The sequence below is a fragment of the Schistocerca serialis genome, chromosome 2, assembly GCF_023864345.2.
Source record: "Schistocerca serialis cubense isolate TAMUIC-IGC-003099 chromosome 2, iqSchSeri2.2, whole genome shotgun sequence".
NCBI classification, from domain to species: domain Eukaryota; kingdom Metazoa; phylum Arthropoda; class Insecta; order Orthoptera; family Acrididae; genus Schistocerca; species Schistocerca serialis.
Window position 1 is genome coordinate 1046477755 of NC_064639.1, and position 10705 is coordinate 1046488459.

Consider the following 10705-nt stretch of genomic DNA (forward strand, 5'->3'; position numbering starts at 1 on the left):
TTTTGGATCACCTCAATAGAAATCTCATTTTGTGTCTTAGCTTCATAGATTAAAAGATGATCAATGGGTTTAATTTAAAGTTATTTTTTCACTGCCTTGAAATACATTGCACCAGCCAAAATGCAGCCCCCTGTGAATGGTGTTCTCAAGCATGGGATGAGTTGGCTGACATTCATAAGCAGCTGCTGCCCTAACTACTGCCAGCTTCTGGAAATCAGTATTTTGGAAGAGCTCCTGAGAGTTGTCTACCTTTGATACCTGTATCAGAGATGCCTCAGGTAATATCCTCTTTTGTCAATCCTGTCTCCTCTGCAGAAAGTGCAAGATCTGTTATTACCCATCCACTTAACTGTGAGAAGCATGTCACTGGTAGATCTAGGCGTCCTTTATAGGGTGGATGAGGAAGAGGGAGGACTCAGCGTGTTCTACTGACCCCATAACCAACAAGTTTGAGTTACTGTCTTTCACTGAAACTGAAACTGAGCTAGTGGGACTAACTTCGCCTGTTTTGGGGAAACCTGTTTTGTCCAGTGTTACGAGGAGGCAAACGAAAAAGGGTCGGGGTCTGTTAATCATCAGCAGTTCATACATACAGTGAATGTTGGTATCCCTTAGGGAAATGGTACCAAGGGACAGGAAAGGGCACCAGGTGTACTCAATGTATATGCCTGGGGTCCTCATTTAATATGCTGCGGAGGCTGTTCCAGCAACTATTGAGGGAACAGGGTGCAACCAACTGCAGATTTTGGTGCACATTGGGACAAATGATGCCTGTCATCTGGGTTCCAAATTCATTGTTGGCTCTTTCCAATGACTGGCAGAGAAGGTGGAGAAGGCCAACCTTGTGTGTGGAGTTTCAACAAAGCTCACAATTTGTAGCATTGTCCCCAGAACTGATCATGGCCCTATGGTTCTGAGTTGAGTGGAAGGACTGAAGCAGAGACTTTGAAAGTTTCCTGACAAGCTAGGATGTGTCTTCCTGGACTTGACCCATAGGGCTGAGAACTGTAGGATCCCCCTAAATAGGTCAGGTGTGCACTACACCTCAGGGGCTGCTACTGACTGTGTGTAGGGTGCACAGAAGAGTTTTTTTAGTTTAGGTGACTCTCCATCCAATCCAGATGATGATAGCTGTAGGAAACCAAGAAGTATCAGTGTAATGTCGAAAGAAATGCCTCCCATAGGTGAGAGAATTAAAATCCTAATGGTAAACTGCTGAACTACTCACAACAAAAAGCCAGAGTTTGAAGCTCTCACAAAAAACAGTGAAGCTCATACAATACTAGGTTCAGAAAGCTGGGTGAAACTTCAAACTGAGATTTTTGGGGAAAATTTAATGGTATATCAAAAGGACAGGCAAATGGAAAATGGAGATGGTGTATTTGTTGCAGTAGACATGAAACACAAATCCACCAAAATAGAAATTTAAGCTGTATGTGAGACTGTTTGGGCAAGACTCAGTATCAGGGGTTGGCATAAAATAATAATTGGATCCTTCTATTGCCCACCAGACTCATCTCCTGATGTAACCAAAAGGTTTAAAGAAAACCTTGTTTCACTTTAAGTAAGTTCCCAAATCATACTGTAACCATCAGTGGAGACTTTAACAATCCAACAATTAATTGGGAAAATTACAGTTTTGTGAGAGGTGGGCATGACAAGACATCATGTGAAACTTTACTAAATGCCTTTTCTGAAAACTACCTAGAACAGATAGTTAGGAACCTCACTCCTGATGGAAATATATAGGATTTAATGGCAACAAATAGACCTGACCTCTTTGAGGATGTCCACATCAAAACTCATATCAGTGACCATGGTCCAGTTGTGGCAACCATGATTACCAAAGTACAAAGGACAACTAAACCAAGGAGAAAGATACACATGTTCAGCAAATCAGATAAAAAATCAGTAGTGCCACATCTCATTGAGAACTTGAAACTTTCAGCAGGGGCTCAAATTCAAAAGAATAGTTGACCCTGCACAGGACAGATATGTACCCAGTAGAACAGTTCATAATGGAAGGGAACCTTTATGGTATACAGTCACTGTAAAGAAACTTTTAAAGAAACGGAGATTGCTGCTTAATAGATGCAAAACCAAGAGTGGGGCTATAAATAGAAAAATACTAAATTAAATTCAACTGGCTGTTAAGAGAGATATGCATGATCCTTTCCATGAGTACCATAGCCAAATATTGTCAAGTGATCTTCCACAGAATCCAAAGAACTTCTGATCATATGTAAAGTCTATTAGTGGCACCAAAGTAGTGTCCAGTCCCTAGTGAATGAGACAGGAACTGAAACTGAGGGTGGAAAAGCAAAACCTGAAATGCTTAACTCCATTTTCAAATGTTCCTTTACGAATGAAAACCCAGGAGAATTGCCCCAATTTAATCCTCATACTACAGAAAAGATGAATGAAATAAGTATTAGTGTCAGTGGTGTTGAGAAACAGCAAAATCATTAAAATTGAACAAAGCTCCAGGCCCCAATTGATGTCAGATTCTGTACTGAATTTTCAGATGAGTTAGCCCCTCTTCTAACTACAATATATCATAAATCTCTCAAACAAACAATTGTGCCCCAGTAGTTGGAGGAAACCATAGGTCACACTCATCTACAAGAAGGGAAGTAGAAGTGAGCCACAAAACTACCATCCAATATTCTTGATACTGATTTGTTGTAGAATCTTAGAACATATTCTGAGCTCGATCATAATGAGCTGTCTTAAACAAAATGACCTCCTCAATGCCAACCAGTAAAGATTTCAAGAACATCTATCATGTGAAACCCAACTCTCACATTTCTCACATGACTTACTGAAAGCTTTGGTTCAAGGCAACCAGGTAGCTGCTGTATTTCTTGACTTCTGAAAAGCATTTGAATCAGTACCACACCTACACTTATTGTCAAAAGTTTGATCATATTGGGCATCATGTGAAATTTGTGACTGGATTGAGGACTTTTTGGTAGGGAGGACACAGCATGTTATCTTGGCTGGAGAGTCATAGTCAGATGTACAAGTAACTTCAGGTGTGCCACAGGGAAGTGTGTTGGCACCATTGCTGTCCATGTTGTGTATTAATGACCTGCAGATAATATTAATAATAAAATTGGGATTTTTGCAGATGATGCATTTATCTACAATGAAGCACTGCCTGAAAGAAGCTGCATAAATGTTCAGTCAGATCTTGATAAGATTTCAGTGTGGTGCAGAGACTGGAAACTTGCTCTAAATGTTCAGAAATGTAAAATTGTGCACTTCATGAAACAAAAAACATAGCATTCAAGACCATAATATCAATGAGTCGCTACAGTTCCTGATATTTTACCACAAAGTGCCCTGCTCATCACTATTAATGCCTCATCCCTTTACACTAACATCCTTAATAACCATGGCCTTGCCCCTATTAAATACTACCTATCCCACTGCCCAACTGACTCGAAATCTACAACCTCCTTCCTGGTCACCATGACCAACTGTATCCTTACCCACAATTACTTTACTTTTGAAAATATCACCTACAAACAAATCTGTGGAACAGCAACGGGCACCCACATGACACCATCCTATGCCAACCTACTCATGGGCCATCTAGAGGATTCCTTCCTAACGACCCATGATCCCAAATCCTCAAATGGTTCACATTCATTGATGACATCTTCGTGATGTGGATTGAGGCTGAGGACAACCTATCTCCATTCCTCCAGAGCCTCAACACCTTCTCCCCCATTAGCTTCACCTGGTCCTCCTCAAACCAAAAAGCCACCTTCCTCAATGTTGACCTCCACATCAAAGATAGCTACATCAGTACCTCTGTCCATGTCAAACATGCCAACCACCAGCAATACTTCCACTTTGACAGCTGCCATCTATTCCACACAAAGAAGACCCTTCCATACAGTCTAAGCACCTGTGGATGTCACATCTGTAGTGATGCGCAGTCCCTTTCCAAATATATCAGAGGTCTCACTGACCTTCGCAGGCTGAAATTACCCTCTCAGCCTTGTACATATACAGATCTCTCATGTCTTGTCTCTCCAGTCACCTACCGCCCCCCAGACTCCCACCATCTAGTAACAGAGCAGCATTCCCCTCATGACTGAGTATTACCCAGGACTTAAGCAACTGAACCTCATTCTCTGTCAGGTTTTTGACTACCTATTGTTGTGCCCTGAATTGAGAAATGTCCTACCCACTATCCCTCCCACTGCCTCCACTGTGGTACTCCATCACCCACCAAACCTACGCAGTATTTTCCCCATTCTCACTCCACCCCTGTTCCCAACCCTTGCCTCATAGCTCATTTTCCAGTATTAGACCTAGATGCAAGACCTATCCCATATATACTCCCACCACCAACTACTCCAGTTTGGTCACAAGCATCACCTGTCCCATCAAAGGCAAGGCAACCTGTGAAAGCAGTCTTGTGATCTACAAGCTAAGCTGCAACCACTATCCTGTGTTCTACAAGGGTCATTTTTAAAGTAAGAACCTATAGTACATTGTGTCCTTGCATCCTGTCACATAATGTCCATTTATAGTCAGCCAGTCTTGGTCAGTCTCTTACTATACCACCATTACATTTCATGTCACTGCTGGTGTTGGTTGTATGCTTACACTGCTTCACTTGCCACCATGTCAATCAGTAATCCCACCAACTGTGAAGTGCGCTTGGTTATTTGGTTCTTAAATGCAAAACACATTTGTCCTGCTGAAATTCACCAGCAGCTTGTTGAAATTTATGGTGTACGTGTAATGAATGATGGAACCATGTGCACATGGTGGGGGTTGTTCAATGGAGGAAAGGAAGAACAAATATTCATGATGAAGAATGATTTGGATGGTCTACTGTCATGGCTGAAGACTTGGCACCAAAAGTTGATGAGACAATTCACCAAAACAGGCACTTCACTATTGATGAGGTACACCAGAAATTTCCACAAATTTCAAGATCAGTAGTTTTTCACACTGCCCAATGAAACCATTAAAATTCAAACTATAACCTTCAACGTGAAAAAAACATGAGCATGCTTTTTTGGGACCAGAAAGGCATTCTTCTCTTAGACTTTTTGCCAAGAGGAATGACAATTAAGCTGAAAGCTACCGTGAAACATTATTAAAGTTTAGGCACACACTTCAAAATTGCAGGCAGGGACTGCTCTCTGGTGATGGCATTCTGATTCATGACAATGCTCGGCCTCACGTTGTTGCATTACTGGATCATCCACCATATGGCACTGACTTAGCACCATCAGACTTTCACGTGTTTCCAAAACTAAAGTAATTTCTTGTTGTAAAGTGCTTGGAAAGTGATGAGATATTGAAAGCTACTGTTACTAACTGGTTTAACTGTCAGGCGCAGAATTTTTTGACGCTGGAATACAAAAGCTGGTGCCACGACTAGACAAATGTTTAAATGTTCATGATGACTATGCTGACAAGCGAAAAAATGTACATATTGTAATTTGTGGTATAATTTACATTCATAAATAAAATTTTCTTACTCCATTACAAATCGACATTCTTCACTTCAGTGATTGCTTCACAACCTGCACCATCTGGATCTTTCCTACCAATAACACTTTTTCTGAGTTGCACAGGTGGAAACTCTCCCTGTAATATGTCATTTGTTCTCACAAGCCCTCTGGCCACAATTTTTGTTAGTCACTGTCCTTCACCCACCTACCCCTTCCCTACACCCACTGTAGCAGTACACAGCCTTCTATCTACCAACATAACCACACACTTTTTTCTGCTCTTCTACTTCTCACCTTTCCTGCCCTCCCACTCAATGCTCAAGCTAATCTCCTGAGAGCACCTACCTGCCCTACCCCATCCCCATAATGTCCATGCATGCTCCGACAAGCAGCACTTTACTATCTCCCACTATCCGTCCACCTCCCCACAAAGCTTCCTCCTTTCCCCCACCACCGTGATCGCACAGTTGCTCACAGTCTGGCCTCAAGGGCCAGAGATAGTGGCTATGTGCGTGTGTATGTGTGTGTGTGTGTGTGTGTGTGTGTGTGTGTGTCATACTTGACTGAGTGAATATGTGTGTGCTGTCGTCTGCTTTAGAAGAAGGCCTTTTGGCTGAAAGCTCACATGTTTAGCAGTCTTTTTGCTGTGCCTGTCAGACTCAACCAACATCTCCTTTATATGTAAGTAGCAATCTATCCTTTTCATAATATTGTCATGATTCTTCTCATATATATATATATATATATATATATATAAAACAAAGATATATTTTTCCTATGTGGAATGTTTCCCTTTATTATAACCATATATATATATAAATATATATATATATATAAAAACAAAGATGATGTGACTTACCAAACGAAACCGCTGGCATGTCGATAGACGAACAAACAAACACAAATACACACACAAAATTCATGCTTTCGCAACAAACTGTTGCCTCATCAGGAAAGAGGGAAGGAGAGGGAAAGACGAAAGGATGTGGGTTTTAAGGGAGAGGGTAAGGAGTCATTCCAATCCCGGGAGCGGAAAGACTTACCTTAGGGGGAAAAAAGGGCGGGCATACACTCGCGCACACACACACACACACATATCCATCCACACATATACAGACACAAGCAGACCTATTAAAAGGCAAAGAGTTTGGGCAGAGATGTCAGTCGAGGTGGAAGTGCAGAGGCAAAGATGTTGTTGAATGACAGGTGAGGTATGAGTGGCGGCAACTTGAAATTAGCGGAGATTGAGGCCTGGTGGATAACGGGAAGAGAGGATATATTGAAGAGCAAGTTCCCATCTCCAGAGTTCGGATAGGTTGGTGTTAGTGGGAAGTATCCAGATAACCCGGACGGTGTAACACTGTGCCAAGATGTGCTGGCCGTGCACCAAGGCATGTTTAGCCACAGGGTGATCCTCATTACCAACAAACACTGTCTGCCTGTGTCCATTCATGCGAATGGACAGTTTGTTGCTGGTCATTCCCACATAGAATGCGTCTCAGTGTAGGCAAGTCAGTTGGTAAATCAAGTGGGTGCTTTCACACGTGGCTCTGCCTTTGATCGTGTACACCTTCCGGGTTACAGGACTGGAGTAGGTGGTGGTGGGAGGTTGCATGGGACAGGTTTTACACCGGGGGCGGTTACAAGGGTAGGAGCCAGAGGGTAGGGAAGAAGGTTTGGGGATTTTATAGGGACGAACTAAGAGGTTACGAAGGTTAGGTGGACGGCGGAAAGACACTCTTGGTGGAGTGGGGAGAATTTCATGAAGGATGGATCTCATTTCAGGGCAGGATTTGAGGAAGTCGTATCCCTGCTGGAGAGCCACATTCAGGGTCTGATCCAGTCCAGGAAAGTATCCTGTCACAAGTGGGGCACTTTTGTGGTTCTTCTGTGGGAGTTTCTGGGTTTGAGAGGATGAGGAAGTGGCTCTGGTTATTTGCTTCTGTACCAGGTCGGGAGGGTAGTTGCGGGATGTGAAAGCTGTTGTCAGGTTGTTGGTGTAATGGTTCAGGGATTCCGGACTGGAGCAGATTCATTTGCCACGAAGACATAGGCTGTAGGGAAGGGTCTGTTTCATGTGGAATGGGTGGCAGCTGTCATAATGGAGGTACTGTTGCTTGTTGGTGGGTTTGATGTGGACGGACGTGTGCAGCTGGCCATTGGACAGGTGGAGGTCAACGTCAAGGAAAGTGGCATGGGATTTGGAGTAGGACCAGGTGAATCTGATGGAACCAAAGGAGTTGAGGTTGGAGAGGAAATTCTGCTTGTGTCTGTATATGTGTGGATGGATATGTGTGTGTGCGAGTGTATACCCGTCCTTTTTTCCCCCTAAGGTAAGTCTTTCCGCTCCCGGGATTGGAATGACTCCTTACCCTCTCGCTTAAAACCCACATCCTTTCGTCTTTCCCTCTCCTTCCCTCTTTCCTGATGAGGCAACAGTTTGTTGCGAAAGCTTGAATGTTGTGTGTGTATTTGCGTTTGTTTGTTTGTCTATTGACATGCCAGCGGTTTCGTTTGGTAAGTCACATCATCTTTGTTTTTAGATATATTTTTCCCACGTGGAATGTTTCCCTCTATTATATTCATATCATTAATTTGAAGCCAACAATTACGTTTGTTATTGTCACTGTTGCATTTCGAAATCTTTTCTGTCGTCTTATTTTCTCTTTCTGTTTTTGCCAGTAGTTTCACTTTGTATTCACCTTCTCCTTTTTACCGTAATCTACTATACAATTTTATCCCGCCTATATTTACTCAATAATACGTCACCCACTTCCAAACCATAACCAAAAAAAAAAAAAAATTCCGCTTTCAACACTACCGCTGCTATAAAATCCACCGTTTCTGGTTCACAAACAGTTCGTTTCACAACCATTTCGGCCAGTTCTGATAACTTTCGCTTTATTTCCATTTCCGTTTTTCCCACATCACTGATAATTTTTACCCACTTCCCGCAGGTTTTAACGTCATTATTTCTGCGCCAGACAATTGTTAGCCTCATTTTCATAATCTGCCACCACAAAACCACTCCTTTTAATACATTTACACGCAGTTTTTTCGAAATTTTCCCGAATTTCTCCATCCTTTAACGTGTTTTGGCAGCAACACAACCACCTAACCTTTGTGCACATCGTTGTCTACCAACCCAAGTTCACCACACGATCAACATAGCCCAGCTTTAACCAACACTTTTTCGCATTTTTTCACAACAGATCTCCAGTTACTTTCTAGTTCACCTTTATCTCTCCCCATATATTTTTATTTTCATTTTCATTCAGCCTCATGTTACACTTTCCACCTTCTAATACCATGCCACCTTCACAACACCCCAACAACGACCCTATTAAGTTTTATTTACATTCCCTCCGCAAACATGCCTTCACCCTAGCCAGATTACGCTCGCATATTTTATTTTCTCAGGCTTGTCTGACATTTGGCATTACCCCCAAAGGCCTCACACTTAAAGTTCCCATCTCTGGCTGCAACCCTTCTATCCATCAGTCCCTATACCAGTTCCAAACTTAACAATCCATTGCCCTCACCCACCTAATCCTTCTCCTACACATCAACTCAGCCAATGAACACACCCATCAACTCCTATCCTTAATAAAAGTCCTCAATCTTTCCTCTCCCACATCCACACCGGCTGGTCAGAGCATCCTCCTACAGGCCAACCGCAAATTAGAACAGCATGCCACCCTTCACCTCAAAAACCTATCCAATCTCCTGGTTTCCCACCTCCGGAAAGGCAACTCACTCACCCTTCACAACCTTTCCAGCAAACCTCAACCTCCTCTCATAGCACACAAACCCAGTCTCTCCCATCTACTCAGTCTCCCACTTCCAGCTCCACTCCCCCCAAAACCTCAAAATTCCAATCAACACAATCTGGAACCACAACACCCTAATTCAGTAGTTAACCTTTCCTCCAAACCTCTCTCCCAATCCGAAACCTCTGTCCTATCCAAAGGCCTCACCTTCAGCCCCACTCCCAGATTCAACCAAACAGCCCTCGTCAAAGATTTACTGTCCTACACTCGTACTCCCCGCTGGAAATATCACTTTGCCACGAAGAAAAATGATCCTAATCCTACTCCTAATGATCCAACTCCCCAAGACACTATCCATATTGAACCCTGCCTGGAACAGTTCCGTCCTCCGTCACAGCGGAACCCACCTCCTCTTCCTCAAAATGACCCTCTCCAAACCCTCCAGGAATTTCTCACTTCCAGCCTTGCCTCTCAATCCTTCTGAAAAAACCTTAATCCTACTCCCAACATCACCACTGCTGAAGCCCAGGCTATCCGTGATCCGAAGGCTGACCGATCCATCGTCATTCTTCCGGCGGACATGGGTTCCACGACCGTGGTACTTGATCGTCGGGAGTATGTGGCTGAGGGACTGCGTCAGCTTTCAGACAACAACACATACAAAGTTTGCCAAGGTAATCCCATTCCTGATGTCCAGGCGGAGCTTCAAGGAATCCTCAGAACCTTAGGCCCCCTACAAAACCTTTCACCTGACTCCATCAACCTCCTGACCCCACCGACACCCCACACCCCTACCTTCTACCTTCTTCCTAAAATTCACAAACCCAATCATCCCGTCCGCCCCATTGTAGCTGATTACCAAGCCCCCACAGAACGTATCTCTGCATACGTAGATCAACACCTTCAACCCATTACATGCAGTCTCCCATCCTTCATCAAAGACACCAACCACTTTCTCGAACGCCTGGAATCCTTACCCAATCTGTTACCCCCGGAAACCATCCTTGTAACCATTGATGCCACTTCCTTATACACAAATATCCTGCATGTCCAGGGCCTCGCTGCGATGGAGCACTTCCTTTCACACCGATCACCTGCCACCCTACCTAAAACCTCTTTCCTCATTACCTTAGCCAGCTTCATCCTGACCCACAACTTCTTCACTTTTGAGGGCCAGACATACCAACAATTAAAGGGAACAGCCATGGGTACCAGGATGGCCCCCTCATACGCCAACCTATTCATGGGTCGCTTAGAGGAAGCCTACTTGGTTACCCAGGCCTTCCAAACCCAAAGTTTGGTACAGATTTATTGATGACATCTTCATGATCTGGACTCACAGTGAAGAAGAACTCCAGAATTTCCTCTCCAACCTCAACTCCTTTGGTTCCATCAGATTCACCTGGTCCTACTCCAAATCCCATGCCACTTTCCTTGACGTTGACCTCCACC